Below are 9,065 nucleotides of genomic sequence, written 5' to 3' on the forward strand. Positions count from 1 at the left end.
TCCCTCTCCCCTCACCTCGTTAAACCAGTAACACCCAGGGACACTAAGTCCCACCCCCTGTGCATGCAAACCACTGGAAAACACAGAAAACCCCAAGAAACCCCCCCACTTTGTCACATCTCTCCCCCCTTCATGGCTGAATGGAGCAGGGTCACTTAGCCAGTGACCTGGGGAAGTTCAGGGCCCCGCCCCATGATAAAGCATCGGCTATAACATTGGCCTCCCCCTCACATGAACCACCTCCATGTCGTACCCCTGGAGGAGCGGCTCCATCTCAGCAGCTTGGCATTAGCCTCTTTCATTTGATGTAGCCACGTCAGGGGCGAATGGTCCGTGTACACAGTGAATCGCTGCCCAAATAGATATGGCTGCAGTTTTCTGAGGGCCCACCCCATGGCCAGGCCTCCCTTCTCTATGGCCGCATAGTGCTGCTCCCGGGGCAGCAGCTTCTTGCTCAGGTACTCAATGGGGTGTCTCTCCCCCTTAGTGTCAGTTTGCATCAGCACCGCCCCCAGCCCCGTGTCTGAGGCGTCGGTGACCCCCAGGAAGGTTTGTTAAAATCCGGGTTTACCAGCACCGGGCCCTGGATAAGTGCCCCCTTCAGCGCACAGAGAGGCCTCTGGCACTGCTCGGTCCAGACCACCTCGTCTGGCTTCCCTTTCCTACACAGCTCCGTGAGGGGAGCCGCCAGGGAGCGCCGGTCGTACCCGCCATCCCAATGAAAGCCTGGACCTGCTTCTTAGTCTGGGGAGCGGCCAGTCCTGGATCGCCTCCACCTTGGCCGGCTCCGGCTTCAGGTGGCCGCCTCCCACCTTGTGGCCCAGGTATGAACCCTCCGCCATCCCCACCTTGCACTTTTCAGCTTTTATGGTCAGTGCTGCCACCTGGAGGCAACCAGCACCCTCTTCACTGGGGACACATGTTCCTCCCAGGTCTGGCTAAAGACTCAGATATCGACAATATATGCCAGAGCAAAGGGGGATGGAGGACTTTGCTCTGGCATCACCGTGATGGTATTGAGCTTCCGATAGTCCACACAGAACCAGATCGACCCGTTCTTCTTGGGGACCAGCTCCACCGGCGAGGCCCAGGGGCTGGCGGACGGCTGGATCACCCCTAAAGCCAGCATATCCCCGACCTCTCTCTCCAGGTCCTGGGCTGTTTTCCCAGTGACCCTGAATGGGGAACACCTGATGGGAGGGTTGGTTCCCGTCTCCACCCGGTGGACAGCCAGGTTAGTGAGCCCAGGCCGGTTGGAGAACAGCTGCCGGTGTGAATGCAGCTCCTCTCTGATCTCTGCCTGCTGGGCAGGGGTTAGCTGGTCAGACAGGGGGATTGATTCCAGCGAGGGGTTAGCCCCCGCCTCAGGGAGGAGTCCCACCAGGGGATCCTCTCCCTTCTCCTCCCACTGCCCACACCCAGCCAGCACCAACTTCTCCCTGTCCCAGTGCGGTTTCATCATGTTGTCATGATACACCCGGTGGCCGTGTGCCCGGCTGGACAGTTCCACCACATAGCTCACCTCGTTTACCTGTCTGATGACCTTGAAGGGGCCGTCCCAGGCAGCTTGTTCTTCCTCACGGGGATGAGGAGCATCACCTGGTCCCCGGTAGCATAGGAGCGGGCCCGTGCTGAGCGGTCGTACCAGACCTTCTGCTTCCTCTGGGCCCTGGCTAGCTTTCCCCTGGCCAAGCCTATGGGCTCCACGAGCCTTTCCCAGAAAGCCAGGACATGCTCCACCACTGATCCCCCGTCGGGAGAGGCCTTTCCCTCCCACTTGGCCCTCACCAAGTCCAGGGGTCCCCTCACCTTCCTCCCGTACAGCAACTCGAACGGGGAGAACACTGTGGATTCCTGGGGCACTTCCCTATATGCGAACAGCAGGTGGGGTAAATACTTGTCCCAGTCCTGTGGATGCTGGTCCATAAAGGTTTTCAGCATCCTCTTAGGGTTCCACTGAATCTCTCCACCAGCCCGTTGGACTGAGGGTGATACGCCGAGGCCCAGGTGTGTCGGACCCCACACTTCTCCCACAAGCACTGGAGCAGGGTTGACATGACGTTAGACCCCTGGAATGTAAGGACCTCCTTGGGGAACCCCACTCTGCTGAAGCTGGTCAGCAGCGCGTCTGCCATGGTGTCTGCCTCAATAGAGGACAAGGCCACCGCCTCGGGGTAGCGCGTAGCGAAATCCACTACCACCAGGATGTGTTTCTTCCCTGCCCGGGTCACCCTGCTGAGGGGCCCCGCTATGTCCATGGCCCCCTCTGGAAAGGCTCCTCTATGATGGGCAAAGGTCTCAGCGGTGCTTTACCTTTGTCCCGGGCCTTCCCCACCCTCTGGCAGGAGGCACAGGACCTGCAATACTGTCGGGCAGCATCACAGACCCCAGGCCAGTCAAAGTGCTGCAGCAGCCTTGGCTGGTGCGCCAGATGCCCTGATGCCCTGACAGGAGAATATCGTAGGCCAAGTACAACAGTCTGCGGCGGCACCTCCGGGGAACCACCAACTGCCTCCCACCTGTCCAAGGTTCGGTTTGCCCTGAACCAGCCCATTCCTGGTACAGGAATCCCTTCCCCCACAGGAATTGCTCCCGGCGGGCCTCCCCCTGGGACCCTGCCCCGCCGTGGCCTGCCAGGGCCCTCAGTTTCTCCAAGAAGGGATCCACCTGGAGCTCCGTTTGGAATTCAGCAGTTGGGTTTGAGGATACAGCCCTGGCTGGTGGTGCCTCAGTTTCCCCACCCTGGGATGGAGGCGCTGGCCCAGCCCTGTCGAGCTCTACCCTCAGCGCTTCGCCCCCCCCACCGTCGGGAGGTCCCACGACCCTCGCTGGCTCTGGCTCCGGGTAAGGACCAGGGTGCTCTGAGTGCCATCCGGCCAGTTCTCGAAGTCATTACCCATTAGCACCTCAGTAGGCAGGTGATTGTGCACCCCGACCTCTTTGGGTCCCTCCTTAGCCCCCCATTTCAGGTGTATCCTCGCTACAGGCACCTTGACGGGGGGCCCAAACCCTCCCCTCAGGGTCATGTCGGCATCGGGCACTAGCTGGTCTGGGTCCACCCCCTCGGACTGCGCCAGCGTCACCTCCGCGCCCGTGTCCCAGAACCCCTGGACGCTCCTTCCCCCCACCTCAATGGGGATGATGTGGCAATTGTCCCCGGGGCCTGTCCCACGCTCACCCGGAGGATGGAGTACGGCCGCTCTGGAACTGGGGCCCTGCCTTCCCCTGCTGGCCTGGCCTGGTGGTCCCCTCCCCCTGGCACAGCCCTCTTGACTGTGGCCCCCAGGCCCGGCAGTGCCCCCTCTCAGTGGGCTTCCACCCAGTTAACACCCCTCGGGTTCTGCTTGGCCGCCATCTCCTTCATCTTCAGGCACTGGGCCACCTTGTGCCCCTTTTGGCCACAGTAATTACATTTCAGGTCCCTCAAGTCCCATGCGGGGGGTCGGCCCACCCTGGTGTTCCTGGCAACCCCTGAGCTTGGCTTCCTGGAGTCCCACCTTTGAGAGGTCTCTGGGTGACACCCCTTCTGAGCCCCCAATGTGGGTCTCCCTCCTGCCCCTGATCTGCTGTCCACAAGCTCATCTGCCAGTGACCCCGCCTCCTGGAGCCGCACCTCTCTGAGCCTTAGCACGTCTGTCTCTCGCCGTGGGCCCCCTCAGGGAGTCCCCTCGCTCTGGACCCCCTGGGCCTCCTCACCCGAAGGGGTTGATGCCCCCCCCGTCCCTGTTCTCTAGCCCGGAGGGACTCTCAGCCAGTGTAACACGGGAGGGTTTATTGAGAGTTGAACACAGCCAGGGCTGGCTCTAGACCCCAGCGTGCCAAGCGCGCGCGTGGGGCGGCATTTTCCCGGGAGAGCGGCAGGCGGGTCCGGTGGAGCTTCCGCAGTCATGCCTGCGGGAGGTCCACCGGAACCGGGGACAGCAGACCTCCCACAGGCATGATTCTGGAGGGTCCGTTGGTCCCGCGGCTCGGGTGGACCTCCCACAGGCATGACTGCGGAAGCTCCACCGGAGCTGCGGACCAGCTGCAAGAGGTCCCACGGAGGCGTGGGACCGGTGCCCGGCAGCGCGCCCCCTGCGGCGTGCTGCCCTGCTTGGGGCGGCCGAATTCGTAGAGCCGCCCCTGAACACAGCACAGGAAACTCTCAGGGCCTCGGGCCTGGCCTCTCACAATAACAGCACATCCCAGTCCCCCTGCAGCCAGGTGGGCTCTGCCTGCTTCCCCTCGCCAGCCCCGAGCCCCCCCGCTTCCCAGCTGGGCCTCCGATATCCCCGGCCCCAGGCCCCGCCGCTGTCCATTGTCTTTTCTCCAGGTAAACAGGGTTGCCTGGGCCTCCTCCCCTCTCTGCCCCCCTCTGGCTGGAACACGTTGGTCACGGGGTCCTCTCCCCGCAGCCCATTGTCCTCCCACTGGCCAGAACCGCCTGTGACTCCTGAGCTGCGTCTCCAGGTCACCAGTCACTGGGGTCTCCATCCTCCAGGCCATCAGCCGGGGTCCCAAGTCCCTCTCTGATCCTCTGTACCAACAACTCCCTCTCCCCTCACCTCGTTAAACCAGTAACACCCAGGGACATAGAGTTCCACCCTCTGTGCATGCAAAGGACTGGAAAACACAGAAAACGCCAGAAACCCCGACACTTCGTCACAAGGGGCACCCTCAGAGCTGAAAGGGAGCCCAGGGGGCTGCGGGTCGGGAGTGAGGGGCACCAGCAGAGCTGTGGGGCTGGAGGGCAGCACTGAGATAGCAGGGGCTGCGAGTCTGGAGTGCGGGGCACTGTCACAGCTCGAGGGAGCCCAGGGAGCTACAGGTCAGGACCGAGGGGAACCAGCAGAGCTGTGTGTTTGGAGGTCAGGACTGGGATAGCAGGGGCTGCTGGTCGGGAGTGAGGGGCACGGGCAGAGGTGTGAATCTGGAGGTCAGGACTGGGATAGCAGGGGCTGCGGGTCGGGAGTGAGGGGCACCGGCAAAGCTGTGTGTTTGGAGGTCAGGACTGGGATAGCAGGGGCTGTGGGTCAGGAGTGAGGGGCACCGTCAAACCTGTGAGTCTGCTGGTCAGAACTTGGATATCAGGGGCTGCGGGTCGGGAGTGAGGGGCACCGCTGTAGCTGGGGGGCAGGCAGGGGGCTTCAGTTTGGTTTTCATAACCCTTCATCACCAGGACGAGTGGGGCTGGTGGTGATGCTGGGAAGCTGGAGTGTTTAAGGAAATTCTCGAGGTTCAGATACATAGCAGAGATGAGCTTGTAGTTGCCAAAATTCTTTTTAGAAATAGTCCAGAGGTTACAGTCCAATGTCCATATTCAGGGTGGCTCCAGTCAGTGACTGGGGATCTCAGTCCTTGTGGCTTAAGGTTTCCTCCTCTTGAAACCCAAAGCAGATCTGAGATGAAGCAGGATCATGTCCCAGGCTTCTTATACATTTCCAGCAGCCTTTCGGCCTGAGAAAACAATCAGCTTAACTCCTTCCCCCAGACATCCTGGCAATTAGCACAGGGCAATTTACCCATTAAACAGTTCAGATACATGTTACCACAACCTTCAAAGAGACAGAGACAATAATAGTATTTCACTCAAGTATCATCCTAAATGTTAATATTCCATTTTTGATCTTTGAATTAAAACTATTGTCACAGAGTGTGGGGGACTCAGGCCCTGCACCCCTCTTCCTGGGACCCACAGTGACTCAGCCAGCCAGTAAAACAGAAGGTTTATTGGACAACAGGAACGCAGGCTACAGCAGAGCTTGTGGGCACAGCCAGGACCCCTCAATCACGTCCTTCTGGGGTTCAGGAAGCTTAGTCCCCAGCTTGGGATTCCCTGAATTCCAACCACCCAGTCCCAAACCGAAACTGAACTAACTGAACTCCCTCCAGCCAGCCCCTTCCCTTGTCCAGCTTCCCGGGCAAAGGTGCTGACCCCGTCCCCCTCCCTGGCTCAGGTTAGAGGCTGAGCACCTGTCCCTCACCTAAAGTCCTCCCCGGCTCTCCCATCCCCCACCCAGACAGTCCCTGCTCCAGCACAACTACAGCAATAGACAAGACTTGTTTGCTGACATCACAAGACCTGAGCAAACATCTCCCCTTCTACCGCTAACAATGCCGGCTGCATTTCAAAGCTCTAGTCATTTACAGATCTTCCTAACCAGCCCTCAAGGTTCACCCATGGGTCAGGTCAGTCGGTGAGGTGACTTAGGGCTTGGCTACACTTACAAGTTGCAGCACTGGTGGAGGCTTTCCAGCGCTGCAATTAACACCCCGTCCACACTTGCAGGGCACAACCAGCGCTGCAACTCCCTGGTTGCAGCGCTGGCTGAAAACCCATCCGGGTTGGGGTATAAGGAGTGCAGCGCTGGTGACACCAGCGCTGCTCAGCAGGTGTGGACACTCACCAGCGCTTTACCTGTCCTCCAGGGAATAAGGAGCTATCCCAGAATTCCTGTTCAGCCACTCTGCACATCAGTTTGCACTCTACTGCTCTTGCCTCAGGTGACCCGCCCTTTAAATGCCCCGGGAAATTTAAAAATCTCCTTCCTGTTTGCTGCAGCCAGGTGTGGAGTGCAATCAGTTAATCAGTTACAGGTTACAGGTAACCATGCCTCCACGCGGCAAACGAGCCCCAGCATGGAGCACAGGTGAATTGCAGGACCTCATCAGTGTTTGGGGTGAGGCGTCTGTTCAGGCACAGCTGCGCTCCGGCCGTAGGAATTACGATATCTTTGAGCAGATAGCAAGGGACATGCTGGATAGGGGCCATCAACGGGACGCACTACAATGCAGGGTGAAAGTTAAAGAGCTGCGGAGTGCCTATTACAAAGCCCGCGAGGGTAATCACCGATCAGGAGCTGCTCCCACGACCTGCCGTTTTTACAGGGAGATGGACGAGATACTTGGGGGTGACCCCACTGCCAATCCCAGGGTAACGATGGACACTTCTGAGCAGGCTGGGGGACAGGAGGAGGAGGAGGCTGCGGGGGGGGGAGAGGAAACCGCGAGTGAAGCTCCTGGGATGGGGGAAGAAACCGCAGATTCCCTGGAGGCATGCAGCCAGGAGCTCTTCTCAAGCCAGGAGGAAAGTACCCAATCGCAGCAGCAGCCAGCAGTTGCAGAAGGACAAGCAGAGGAGCGGTGTACCGGTAAGCGGCTTTTATTTTCTGGGTGGAAATGTTTCTGGAGAGGAAGGGGGGTTATGGATGCATGCATGGCAGCGTCTAGATGTGGAATAGCCCGTTGATGTGGTCTATCACGTCGCGGTAATCTGCTTCAGTTATCTCAGCACACGCTTCATCCAGAGCGTGGGCAATATGCCTGCGCAGGTTTATAGGCAGAGCCACTGTGTCCCTTGTCCCAGTGACGGTGACGCGTCCGCGCCACTCTTCGGCCAGGGGGGGGGGGACCATTTCTGAACACAGGCACGCCGCATAGGGTCCCGGGCGGAATCCACATTGCTCTAAAAGAGCCCCCCGCTGTTCCCTAGTGACTCGCAGTAGGGAAACATCTTCCAGGATTAAGTCCTGTGAAAAATGTTGGGAGACTCTTTAGTGAAGAGATAGGGAGATAAGATCACCCCTGCATCTGCATCTTCACTCAACCCCTCTAGCACTCCAGATTACCCGAAGCAACCAGCTCCCCTCTCACTCAAGCCCCACTCCTCACTCACCATTTCGTGGCTTCTGTTGTGTTTTCCTTTTGGGATAAAGAATGCAAGTGAGAACTTGCAAGTGAGAACTCGTAACAATTCATGTCTGGAGATAGTGGATACAATGCTGCCCGTGTTAAATGTTGTCATTTCTGTGTGTACAGTGACCTTGACTGGACTGCCCAGATGTTCAACATCACAGAGGCTTCAAAATTTGAGAAAAAATCCCCGAAAGAGCAAAGAGGACATGCTGAAAACTGTTCTTCAGCACTCTGCTACAGAGAGAAAAGAATTGAAGGAGTGGCGAGAGAAAGAAAGCAGGACCCGCAAGAGAAATGCAGTGGCCAAGAGGAAAAGCACGGAGCGGCTGCTAAGCATCCTGGAGCGCCAAGCGGAGTCTATAGAGTCACTCGTTGCCATGCAAGCAGAGCACTACCGTGCTACTCCCCCACCCGCCCCGTCCTTTGTGCCTTGTGCCCCAATGTCAGCTCCAACCACCTTTCCCCAGCATCCAGGCTCTTACCACCACCAGCTGCCTCCAACACCTGTACGTTCCCCAACCAGCCCTGATACCTACCACCACCCTTACCCTCTGCATTCAACCCCCATCACCATGCAGTATATGCACCCTGAAGTGCAGGATTCATTAAACAGCAGTCCAGACATGGCATATGCAAACTTGTGACTGTACAGTTCACCAACCCACACCCTTGCCCTCTTGTGTTAATGAAATGTTGTGTGTCTGTCAAGGAAGTTTTTTTCTTTTCAATAAAACAATTCTTGGCTTTGAAAACAGTCTTTATTATAGCAGAGTAGTGAAAGACACCTTAGCCCAGTAAAGAAAGAGGCACTGCAAATCATATTATTATTATGGATAATAGAATAACAGTGTAAGCAGTGCAATTCACACCCATGCAAGGCAGCAAACATTACTGTTGGCTTTCAGCCTCAAATTCTTCCCTCAAGGCATCCCTAATCCTTGAAGCCCTGTGCTGGGCCTCTCTATTAGCCCTGCTCTCTGGCTGTGCATATTCAGCCTCCAGGACTTGAACCTCGGTGGTCCATGCCTCACTGAATGTTTCACCCTTCCCTTCACAAATATTATGGAGGGTACAGCAAACGCTTATAACCGCGGGGATGCTGCTTTCCCCCAAGTCTAGCTTCCCATACAAACATCTCCAGCGAGCCTTTAAACGCCCAAAAGCACACTCCACAGTCATTCTGCACCGGCTCAGCCTGTAGTTGAACCGGTCCTTGCTCCTGACAAGCTTCAATGTATAGGGTTTCATGAGCCAAGGCAGTAACGGGTACGCGGGGTCTCCAAGGATCACAGTGGGCATTTCGACATCCCCTACTGTGATCTTCCTGTCTGGGAAAAAAGTCCCTGCCTGCATCTTCCTGAACAGGCCACTGTTCCGAAAGATGCGTGCAT

This window comes from Mauremys reevesii, linkage group 12 (assembly GCF_016161935.1).
Source record: "Mauremys reevesii isolate NIE-2019 linkage group 12, ASM1616193v1, whole genome shotgun sequence".
Classification (NCBI taxonomy): Eukaryota; Metazoa; Chordata; order Testudines; family Geoemydidae; genus Mauremys; species Mauremys reevesii.